Below are 13,085 nucleotides of genomic sequence, written 5' to 3' on the forward strand. Positions count from 1 at the left end.
ATCTGTAGTTTGTACTCTTGTTAGAGGCCTCCTTTTGCAGTAGTCAATCCCTTAAAGCTTCCTTACACAGACTGCAGGAATAAGGTAAGAAGAGATCAGACCTCTTCTGTTACACCCAAATTCTGAGCTTATCAGAAAGTCAGCCAGCACAGTATGATGGGGTAGAGATACGAGTGCTTTAACTCAAAGCCAGTTCTGCCTTCAGTTATACTGGCATAGCCAAAAAGCAAGGTCTTTCCCACAGCAACTGTCAGTAAACTGACAGTTTACAGTCTCTTGTATCTTCTCCATGTGGATAAGTCCACTGTTATCACCAGATTGATCTTAACTACTCACTCCACAATTGTATGGATTATTTTAATTGCTAGGCTAAACACACTATTTCTGAAGTCTTAGACTGCAGGTTTCCCCTTGATGTTACTGTCTTGGGAGATGAGTCTGTATCAGTAGATATGCACCATGTTCTGCTCACTCATTTACATTTTATTGTACTCCAGCAAAGTTAACGGGCTGTTGATGGCCAGCTCCCTCTTTTCCTGCAGGCTCAGTTCTGCAAGGAGTGGGCACTGTTCAGTCCTCAAAAATAACTGTTTCAGATATTCAGCTATGAATTTATCTATTCTTTCAAGTCAGGCAAATGTTCATTCAACTATTAGTACTGAAGTTTCTCACATTTATCTTGGGAAAGTCAACCATAACACTGTGGGTAGACTCTGCTTTTGATGTTTAAGAATTCTGTAAACTCCCTACAAGAAGGGCTCTTGCCAGTGACAAGGCATCCTCGAAATATCTAGAACCGAAGTATATTCCACACAGTTGAGCTGAGCAGTGTTTAATTTCCCACATTTGAGGCAAGTGCATCAAGGTGCTGCCTACCCCACATAGCTAGATTTTTTTCTGTATAGTTGCACAAAGAATTGAGTCTTCATTGTAGCTGTAATCTGCCATGAGATTTACAAACCAGGCAATAATCTTCTCCCAAGAGAAAAGCATTTTCCTCATCTATCACAGCAGACAAAGATAACTGCCTTAGTATTGATGAAAGATTGTGCGTAAAGAGGTTAGAAACACTGAGAAGTCAAAGCCAAGATATCATAAACTAAACATCTGCTCAGCAGTCTAATACTTTGTCCTTTTCACAGCCGGTGCTCCTTCTTTGTCCCTTGATACTGCAAGTACATGATTCAACTTAGAGTTATTGCATGTAAATATTAACCTCAAATTAGAATCTGGGAGGCCAGGAGAGGACAAAAGTAGCTTTTACTGCCAAATCCAATATATCCTCTTGGGAAGAAGTAGTAACCGGAAGCACAGCAACAGCTCAAGTGTTGAACGCACTTCCCTCAGCCCATTTTTCTTTTCCCCTTCCTCTGAAGGGTTGGTCATGTTCTTCTAACTAGAAGCTTGTATCAGGACCTGAGAAACAGAACCATTAAGTTCTCAGCATAAGAGCTATCTTCAGATAGTTGATAAACAAGTGCACTCAAGTGAGCATGTTTCAAGACTTCAGTTTTGTACACTGGAGATAAGACAACACAGGATGACGGCAATACATAAAATGCCTAGCAAGAGTCAAAGCTGCAAACCAGATATATTTTCTAATAATGGACAGTCCTGGCTAGCAGGATTCTACTTGTTGAAGTATAATAGTGCATTCATGTGAGCGCCTGTATGACTGACCTACAATCGTAGCAACACAGAGATTTGTTGGATGTGAATATACCACATTTTCTGCTTAGTTCCTGCTGTGCTGGTAGTGCCCTGAGTAACTCCAAGCACCACTAAGTATGCATTAATGAATCAGAAATATGAATGTGTTATTCAGACATCTGCCTTTTGAACAAGGTCATCTATGCTGGAAAGCTGAATAAAATACCATTTTAAGTGTTTTGTTTCATTACCAGAACATCCTTTGCTCTAACATCTAAACATACAAAAGTCCATGAATGGATTTCCTATAACATGACACAAGGTTATTATGGTTTAGATAGCAAGTAAGCAGAATTTCATAGCTGATGCAAACAATACCATTAGATGGCTTCCTCTACTAAAAAGCAACCAGACTAGCCCACTAGAATCTAGCATAGCCAAGAGCTAACATATGTTGAAAATATTAGCCTAACCTACAGGTAGGCTATGCTCAATATGCAGTATTCACCTTGACACATAATGAGTACTTGCTTGAATACAAGTGCTTGAAGAGAGTTCATAGATAGCTTTGGTATTATTCCTCCACAATTTATGTCATGTCTGGAATGACAAAATGACATCACTTGCCCGAAGATTAACAAAATCTCCTTGGCACCTCCCGTGCTGCCAGAACTAACTCAAGTGCCTACAGTTAGTCTGATAAAAGAAGAAAGGACATTAGCCTAGCTTTTCTGACAAGGGAAATTATCAGTCCTCTCCTCACAGGAGGAGGCCTAGGCTAGTAACGCCCTCCAATGTTCAGTTTCTTCAGCAGTCCTTTAAAGGAAGGGAGGCCAACATCAGTGGTTTTACTGTAAGAATCAAAACCCTATTCAGCTACGTAATTTAGACCATTGGTACTTGATCTTTAAGAATCAAGTTTATTTGTTTGGCCAGGTCCCAACACTAACAGGACAACTGTCTGGCTTAACCTAGAGTTTTTCTAGGTTATGAGGATTTAGGGATCTGGTAAAATATTCCCTTTCCCCTAGTTCCATTAAGCTTCCTATTTCTTTCATGTAGCTTGCTTTAAAGCTCTCTTTAATGCTCTGCCATCTCACTTAGATGAGAGCAGATCAATACTTTGCAGAGGTATTGACAGCCCTATATCAAGGGCTCCTTTACTAACAGTTGCCTTCTGGAATAAGCTACAGCTGTAGTTGTACTTACTCACTGCAAAGTTGGGCATGCTGGGTGACCAAGGCTGTTGAACTATCAGTAATGAGAAACAGAGAAAGGCAATAGTCATCTGCTTGGTAGAACAGGAGTATGGTAATGGACATCTAAGGGAATACCTTTGTCATGACACTCCCTGCCCTCCAGCTCCTACTGCAAGGCAAATAAGATCTTTAATATGCGAATTAGTCACATCAGCTACATATGTTGGCACTGCTGGTGCAGGATCCTGCCTGTGAACCTCTACCCAGACATCTTAACAAGTGGAAGATAAACCAAAATGGTATTGCAACAGCTGAGCAGAACATCATGTTCTCATGATAGTAGTGTGAGAGTCTCGTATGCTGCCTGGTTTTAAGAAAAAAATAAAATTGGATTTAAAGCTCCCGAAACCACTAAATTAACAGCCAGATCTGAGCAACAACTTTAGCTCAAGTGATGCAGTCGGACTGGTACTTTTGCCATTGTACTATGTCCAAGAACATTATTACTAATCAGACAGTTTGTCACTTCTCAACTCAGCTATGATATCAGTGGGCTCTATTTTAGGTTTCTTTTCCAATTGCTATGGGACCAGTGTTCTGCTATACCTACAACAAGTATGGAACTCATGATCAGTTTAAAAGACATATTTGATTAACAACTTGCTATAGTATAACTTGGCAAGTAGTATACTCATCTCACTTCTGTAAAAAAAAAATGAGGTGTTCTTCATAAGCAACGCTGTCTGGCCCACAGAAGACTATCTCAAGTTAAAGGGAACTAATCTTGTCATAGCCCCTCCGATTGCCTTGCTGGGACATTCTTGGACACTGAAGGTTAGCTAAAGAAAGACTTCTCTCCATCTCAGATGATGACTTGTTCTGGGAATCCTGCAGCATCTTGCAGGAAGCCTTTTCAACTCCCATGCTCAGCATTTAGTATCCCAACCCATTAGTCTGTTCCACAGATTAAAAAATTGCTTCACATCAGTAGTGCCATTAACTTAACTAGACTCTTCTTTTACAAAGACCAAGGTCCTAGCCTACTTCTTTAGTCCTTACAAGAAAGCTTCCACCAGAAGTTTCCTCATATTAATCTACCAGAAAAATAGCATGCTTCTCGACATGAGAGCAGCACTCCTTTATGCCACTCACTTCAGTTTGCAGAGCTGAAGCCCTAGGTTCAGTGTCTACTCTAACTATTGCTCAGGAAAGCATCACCTGCCCACACACAGGTGGAGTGGCGAGTCTCAGGCGCAGTGCCTGCAGTGCTTTCACCCAGTTTTCTATCAATATTATTTGTCAAGACTCACTGGAGACACCAAGCAACCTGGAAGCAAAGCAGCTTTTGGTTAATGCAGCAAGTATTTACTCAGAGGCAGAAAGTCCAATTTAAACACACACACACCATACCACAACACAGCACAAAAATTCCCTTCCAACTGTGCTCCTAACACTTCCCTGTCTAGGAGGACTGTTTCTGATCTTCTTGCTAGTTAGCACAGCAAAGGACTCTTGCCAATAGCTATGCTTTTCGCCCCTTCTTCAGGGAAGGAACTTGACACATATTGAAGCTGTTATCATAGGTTATTTCAGCTGCTAACTGTCCAGTGCTGGCAAAGTTATCCCTCCTTGCAGTCTGTGTGTGTGTGTGTGTGTGTGCGCGCACGCGCGCAAGCTGTTCTGGGAGAGATTGCACATGTTTAGCATAGTTTATGCAGAATATATATGTTCTCTCTACCTGTTCACAAGTGGACCTGCCTGAAAAACAGAATTTTCAGGTATTCTTCAGTTCACCCAGCTTAAAAAAAAAAAAAAAAGCCACCACTATAGGGTCAGCTACTGCAATATGTTTATCCATAAAGCATTTATCCAGCCTGATGATCCTATGAACAGCCAGAAACCTGTCCTTAAGCATTAATTTCAGCAATATTTGAGAAATACCCACCTGGCTCCCAATTACTGCTAACCTTTGATTACATGAACTGTTGCAGCAGTCATTGGTCACAAGGGCGAGGACTAGCACAACAATATTCTTGATACATTACTGGAAGACTGACGAGTCAGTTTGCACCTTATAAAGGCAAGTTTTACAACAGATTTTTCAGCCCTCAGTTTGGTAGTATGAAGTATACTGCTTCTTACAAGGGTTACTCTTTGCCTTCTGGATTAGTCATTACAAGGGTCTTATCCATTGCCTGCCTTGTTTAGTTAGCTCTCACTTGTGTATGCAGCAAGAGACAAATCAAGCAGGATGTACCTACTTTAAAAAAAAATCTAAACATGAAGTTTTCTAAGCTACACAGCAGCTTGTTCAGAAGCTGTGCGACTAAAGTGGTAGTAAGGTCACTACTGTAAATAGGTTTACCTGGAGGTAGCTGTACTTGCACATGCCTTTCACTTGCACCACAGGAAGTTTACATTATTGCTTCTAGACTCAGACTTTGAAATAATCCTGAAAAGGCTTCCCTAACTTTCCAATGCTTCATCTGAATGAAGTTCTTTATGTCATATTATGAGATGTCTGATTTCCATTAGAAGGATGCAAGGAGGAGACCAGATGTCAGCCTTCCATCCTCCTCTGGAGCTCTCATATTAAAAACTACAACAGAACTTTTGAACAGAGCACAGAACTTATCAGACATGTAGCTTGCAACTTTAATGCTACATCCTTAGTGCTCTGTACTCATCCTGTCCCTCTCCAGGGAGAAAGCTTCATACCTATGCATTTAAGCTACAGGGCAGGCAGATAACAGACTTCTTGCAGGAGGAGCCTTGCAGGCATGTGACACTAGCATTAAGAGTTCAGTATACTCTGCTAGAGGAGCAAGTTGCCAGATGACGCTGTCACAAAGCCTCCTGAACACCAGGGTAAAGGTTTGGTATCCTGTCTCTGACATAGTTGCTCTCCTCAAGAGATTTCTCATCAGATATTTCACTTTTCATCTCATCGCTTAAGGATGCAACATGAACTGGCAGAGGCAGGAAATACAGCTCCAAGGCCAGTCAACTGCCCTTAACTGGCCCCACAGTATTGGGAAAGCTTTGTAATTAAAGGTGACAGACACAAGCTACAGTACTTTATTAGAAGCCTAAAAAGCTCCACGAAGCACTGCAGCCAAGGAGCTCGACCCTCAAGCACACCATAGCCCAAGCAAGGCTCATCCCCTCACAAGAGCTGGGGCTAGAATGGACCGACAAGAGCTAGACAGGAGAAGATGCTTCGTTCAGCACTCAGCTGGCCCACTTGCATGAACAAGCTAATCCAATTCAAATTGGTACATCTTTTTTTATTGACTAGGTCTGCCACTAGCAAGCAGTACTCCATCCAGCTTCTTTATAACCCTTAGACCCTTGAACCAAGGTACAAGGTACAAAACCGGTCTCCTAAAGCCAGTTTGTTTTGCCACTTTCTGGTGCTTAGACACCATATTCTACCCAATTCTTTTAGCAGCTCCAGGTTGCATTTCTGTAGAGTCCACCATCCATCAGGTGGAGAGTAGCAGCCTACTGCCAGGTTGTGCTGTATTGCACAGTAGAAACTTAAGACTCTTAGCACTCTTCCCTCCCTAAGGAGGGGGAGTCTTGATCCTCCTAATAACTTCCTGCTATCTCCTCATTACTTCTCTTGCTAGGACCTAGAAAGCAAGCAGGACTGCTCTGTCAGTGCTGCTCCCAAAATAAGCTGGCTTTCTCCAGATGTGTAATTTATCCCTCCATTGTAAAAAGCAAGTTTATGCTTTCAAAGTGCTTACACATTGCTAGCTATGCTGAATACCATCCACGAGCATTCCCAAGAGTTGGCTTAGCCTAGCAGGCCACACAGCTGTCCCAGTAGTATGATGTTCACCAGATAAGAACAGCATCAATAGGAAGAGGAAAAAAAAAAAAAAAAAAAAAAGCTTGCAGGTCTGGCAACAGTGTGCAATGCAGGACATATTCTGCACTATTTACTATACATTTTGGGCTGCAATTTTAATTCTTCTCAAACACTAGCCTATGATTCTCCTCACCCTGAGGCTAAGTACATTTAATTGCTTTTCCACAAACTTTTTTGCCACTCTGTGCATTTAATATCATATTCAGCTTGCTTCTTAACATATCTAATCACAAAGCCTTACATAAGCAGCACAATCACAGCATCCACTGGCTCCAATAATCGGGTTATCCAGATGCTTTAACAAGCAGCACTCACCAAGAAAGCGAGGCCTACTGCAGATGCACAGAGATTCTTAGAAGCTCAGCAAAAGGCACAGGCTAGAATGGATAACAACCTACCTTCCCAGAAGGAAACTGATGCCAGGTTTTTGGCATCTGGCCCATCCTTCCAACTGAGAGTGCTATGCACAACCACTGGTGCTCAGCCAATACCTTGTTTGATGCAAGAGCACAATAGATGGGAAGCACTATCAGGAGTCACAAGACTAGCAGAATAGCACTTGCCATTCTCCCAGTCTCACTATCTGGAGTAAGACTGCACAGAAAGACACTGTTAGGACTGATAGTGAGAATCTATTCAAGTCTCAGAGCACCTGTCATTGGCTCCACTTGTCCCTGAGCCTTCCTACTCTCCAAGTCATGAGGCTTGATAGTTAAGCCTCTAGTTTGAGGTGTCACCTTGTTGCAGCTTGGAGCGGGTCAGGATTGCCAGACAACAACTTCATAGAAGCTGGAACTGACTTCGTTCTCTAGCTTACATGCAGTACCTTTATATGATTCTTAACAATTAGTGATGTAATTACACAGGCTCCTAATTGGTAGACAATGATCTAACTAAGACCCTTACAGCCCCCCTTACTTGTTTAGCTCATCCTTTTAGTTCAACAGCTCTTTTATTCCCTCTGACCTTGGTCTACTTCCTTATCTCCTAGTTAGTAGTCCCTTTGTTCTTTCACTGAAACCTGAAGGCTGGAATTGAGCAGGCCTGCTGGGCAGCCATGTCCGCGGCTCTCTAACCATTCCTCTATATCACCTGATGCACTTAGCACTTATATTGTCCTCATCACTTAGCTCCCCACTGTGGAAGAACTGTTTGAAAGCAGGAACTGAGAGGAAAACTAGGGCGTAACAGAAGTTTTGGCATTACAAAAGCTTGCTTGGGGTGATACACAGTTGCCACTTCCAGGATGGTTGGTACGCACAGACTCAGCTCCTCTACGGTTCCCTGGGCAACACAATCTGCCCTCCTCGCAGCTGCAAAAGGGAGTAACGGAGGCTGGAGTGGAGTGAAGACACCGCGGCCAAACTCTGTTGCACTCCCTGTGCTGGGCTGCTGATAAGCCGCACAGTGGCTGTCTAATGGGAGATATATGATAACATGCCACCTTTGCTGGCTTAGCACCGGACAAATCACTCCTTTCGCATGAATTTTGCTTGAACTTTGCTCATTATAATGTCAAAACACACCTCCATCCCAAAAGTTACCCACCTCCGAGGTACGACCACCCCTCACTGAGCATGCGCTGTAGATTTTCGGTTGACTGTACCTTTAAATGAAAGTGAGAGACTTTTTCACCAATCAATAACAATATTGAATATGACTCTAGTCACTCAAGCTCCACCTGAATGTAAAGAAAAATATAAAAGGTGAACTAAGGATGAAAAGGAGGGGGGGAGGGGGAAGGGGGAAGAAACCATTGTAACTCCTGGCTCAGTCGACAGGCTGAGCCCCCTTCCCTCCCCTCGGGCTGGCGTGCTGCCTGAGGAGACTTGAGACTGAGAGCCCTCTCCCATCTTCTGGGGTGAGTGATGATTGCACATTTGTACATCAGAGCTAGCGAAAAACCCCATGCTGTAGCAGTGAATTTCCTGTACTGACATCCGAAACCTGCTTTGTAAATGTTGCATTTGAATAAATCATACTGTTTGTGAACTCGACTACTTGTTTGGGGGGAGGCGATCGGACCTACAGTTGACAGACTGTTCGTGAATCTGATACTGCCAGAGTCGAGCTTATAGTTGATCACACTATTTGGGAACTCAATTCGCTCCTAGGAAAGCGATCCGACCTACGGTCCACAGACTGTTCGTGAATCCGAAACTGATTTGATATCTCCTTCCCCCCCACCACCACTACGACTTTCAAACTGCAACATTTCACACCCACCCCTAAATGAAAACACTAGTGACCTTCTATTAGTAGAAATTGCTGCTTTAGACTTGGCCAAGTTCCCTGAATGTCCTGAGCACTTTAGAGACCTGACCACACATCAAAAGCCATTTGAGTTGAACAGAACTGCAGTGATTCTCTAAGCAGACATGGGGAGGACTCCTCACAACAATTCCTTTCACAGCCAGGTGAAACTTGTTTTGGACTCTGCTCTGGCCCTCTAGTCAGCTACCTACTATCTTCTCCTCCTCCAGAGGAGGTTCTGCAGTCACCCGATAGAACTTGATCTGAAGATTTATCAGACATCAGGGCATTTTTTGAAGTTATAGAACTTCCCAGCTAGCTAGAATACATGACTTCATAAATACAGATTCAAGTAAAATAAAGGTACCTCACTTGTGCCCATCTACAGTTTACCCAGCAGGTTCAATCCCTGGGCTTGTTCTTTGGCCTGCATGCAAGTCTTTAGGCTTGCATGCCCTCACATCTGAGCCCCTTTGGACAGCCTTGTTTTTCTTCCCATGAAGGAGGAACATAACAACTCTGAATTAAAATATAGTCTAAGGCAAACCAACTTCATCCTAAGAAGACAAAAAGGATTTCTGCCCCTTCCCACCCACCAAGTACTCAAGCTAATCCTATCCCTTCCTACTTCACCCCCTAAACAAGCATACTCAAGATAATCCTACTTTACCAGCAAATATATTGGCTTCTGTAGTAAAACACACCAATATTACTTGAGCACAGAGGGACAGAGCTCCTATACCAACCCCCAGAGAAGTTCTGCTCTGGATGAGCCCAGCTGTATTGTCAACACCTGCATTTTAGTGCTCAGAGAAGAGGCACTGCCTTAGAAGAGCAGCCAGCATTAGCATCATATGATGAGAGCATTAGAGGCTCCAATGCTCAGCAGCTGAGAAGCCAGGAAGCTTCCCTGACAGCAGGGAGGACTTGTTCCCATTAACCTTGGCACTCTTCACTATACTCATCTGCTGTGAACAAGAGTCATATCTGAGATTCACCAAGGATGCTCCATCAAAAATAAAAGCAGCAGCTTCACCACATCCCAAGCCTTGCCTCTTCTCCTGGAGGAGATCCTTTCATCTCGAGATGTTTATGCAAAATTCAGTGTGCACGTACATAATTTTCCTGCCTTACAGCCCTCCTCACAAACACACACGTATTCATTCTGCTGCGAGCTCCAGCTCTGCCAGGGCGTGATGCGGGCGCCGCAGCCAGGATGCGCTGCCCGCCCGGCGCCCCCACGCTCCCCCAGGTGCCGCCATCGGCACCGGGGCGGCCCCGAGCAGCCGCCAGCGCCGCAGCCTCGGGGGCTGCAGGAGCAGCCCCGGGGAACACGAGCCCCGCGGTGCCATCCCCGGGCAAAGCGTCTCCCTCCCCCTAGCCTTCTCCCCTGGGACCTCTGCGAGCAGCGCCCGCAGAGCTACTCATGGGCTAGATAAGCGCCGCTACGCGCATAGCCTAAGGGCTGCAGCTGGTGGTGCGGCCGGCGGCGGGGGGGCCCAGTTAAATATTCGGTTGCGCTCTCATCTGCGGGTTAGCCACCCACTCACAGCGAGAGATATGGTTTTAATCAGATGCTGGCAGCTGAGCACTACCCAGGAATGCGCTATGATGTTTTTGCTGCTCGCTCTTGGCTACTCCCCCTCAACATGTTGGTGCTCTCGGCCTTAATCCCTTGCAAGCCACGGCGCAGGGTACATCTGCCCGAGCTTCTTGCATCAGATTCGTATTTAGCTCAGAAATAGTCAGAGCCAGAAAACCACATGCTTGGGCTCAGTCATCATAAACACTTTTGTTCATCTGTTTATTTTCTCTTTTCTCCTATCCTCTGTACCTTGTACTTCTAACCTAGTCAAAACCTAGAGGTTTGGCCTAGAGGTAAATACAAAAAGATCATGGTAGACTTATTTTTTGTGGACGGATATATAGATATAGCAATATGGCTTCGTGCTTGACATAAGCTGACTTGGCCAAACTTAGGCTTAGGGCCTGGCGCTCGGAAGATCTCGCGATGTTACGGAAAGCAAAGGGTCAGCAGAGATTAAGGTGAGTCAGCTGTCTTTCTTTGAAGAATCAGTACATAGCCATATAAGGTAACATTGTTGCTAATTGGTGGCAGAGCAAGCTTCTGCATTCGCAAGGAGTATAACTGTAGTGAGCAGCAAGCAATAAACGGCACTCCAACCATATTGGTGTTACGTGGTTTGTCCCCTAGTGGGGTAGGATGGCCCCGGAGAGCCCGACCTCCTGGTGAACACGTTACGTTGCCGAGAGCTGAGACCGGAGACCGCGCAGCCGGAGACAGCGAACAGCAACAATTTTTGGTGTTAGTAGCCACACAATTCTTCATTAAAAAAAAAAAAAAAGGTTTGCTGGCAAGAAGCTTCACTTTTCTTAACCCAATTCTCATACTTGTTTCAATCTGTGCTGACAGAAGACATCGGCTGATAAGTGCTGTCTTGGTTTTTACAGGAAAGGACCCTTTAAGTTGGCATGGATACCTGCATCAGTGTTCAGTGTGCGTGCTGCACAGTTCCTCTGTGGAGCAATGGGGCCAGTAAGTCACAAAGCTGGGACAACAGGAAAATAATCTTAGGGAGAGCTAGCGTAGCTATTTACTATTCTCTTCCTATTAAAATATAATATCTGGACTTACTCGGGGGCTTAGTTTAGCTATCTACCACAAGTCAAAATTAATTTAACTGATGATTGTTGTCAGATTAAAAACAAACAAACAAACAAACAAACAAAAAAAACACAACCCAAGAGAAAGGGCATTACATTCATTACATTTTCATATCCCAGAGTCCTGGCTTCTGCGGAGGCTAAAGATTTTGATGGTGAGCCGGACCTTTCCTGCCCTCTTCCTGTGGCATACTAGAGTCTCTGTGGCTTTTGGTCTTTTGCACCACAGCTCGTAGGCTTGTTACAGGGTGTTGGAAATTATTTTGTGGTTTGTGGGGACCTTTCTGGACTGAAGAGTCTTTTACATTGTTGTCTGTGACTGAAAGAGCCTGGACTTACGGTTCCTTCCTGAACTGTAATTTAGGAAACCTTGTTTTTATTCACAACAGAGCTGATCTCAAGGGGGAGATTGTGTTCCCATGATGAGGCTGTTACATGTGTACTCCTGTAAATACAGTAGCCATTAATTTTCTGATTTTCTTTCATGTTACACTGCCTTTTAACAGATCTCTGAGTAGGAGCTGTGCTGGGAAAGGTCTATAGTTGTGTCTTGAGAAAGTTGTACCTCATGAGGCCTCTTCAGCCTTAAGTATCCCCATGTCTGAAAGGTACAAGCAGGGATATGAATCACTGCTCAGCCCAGTCTAGCAGCTAAAATATCCATTTCAGATTTTAAGTAAATCAAATTTCTAACTTTCTTCAGAGACAAAAATGTAAAATTAGAAATTACAATTACAAAGGCAAAGAAATGCAAACATTTTCAAAACAGTGAATAGAAATCTGTCTTCCACTGGAAAGATTTCTAGCAGCTCTGATTTATTATACTGTGCTATCTGCCATTAGGCCATCTGTGTTGAGCCGTGTACAAATACCCAGTAAGAGACTGGTCCCTGCCCTGAAGAGCTATAAATAGACCAGAGAACCAGAGCACAGGAGGTGAACAAGGACACCATGAGTCTATTGCAGCAGTGGCCAAAGTAGAAATATTGTTTTAACAACAGGCCGGCCTATGCCGCTACTCTCTGGGTATTTTTAAGCATGCCCCTCTATACCCTCTGCAATTCCTCCATGAATCAGAGAAACCTGGTAATCCATATTTAAAATCCACAGGAAGGTAACCTGGGATGTAATGATGTGGCTCCTATAAGGTAGGTCACAAGTATGCAGGTGGCACTTTAGTGATGACACGCATTAATGTTACTAGTGGATGTTAAAAATGTTGCAGTAGGAATGGCTCTGTTCCGTGACAGAGGTATGAGCTGTGCCTCCAGCTGATCCTACGAGCCCTCATTTTGAACCTCTGTAGCTTCGCTGGAGGTAGATCTTCCCCAATTGACCCTAAACGCCTTGCTGTGTACTGCTCCAATGCATACAATGTGTGATCGTCCCTCCCTTGTGCCTTCCTGCTCCTTTGAACCTTC

Source organism: Tinamus guttatus, unplaced genomic scaffold, assembly GCF_059628265.1.
Source record: "Tinamus guttatus ecotype Peru unplaced genomic scaffold, ASM5962826v1 Tinamus_guttatus_pri_ptg000154l, whole genome shotgun sequence".
Taxonomy (NCBI): domain Eukaryota; kingdom Metazoa; phylum Chordata; class Aves; order Tinamiformes; family Tinamidae; genus Tinamus; species Tinamus guttatus.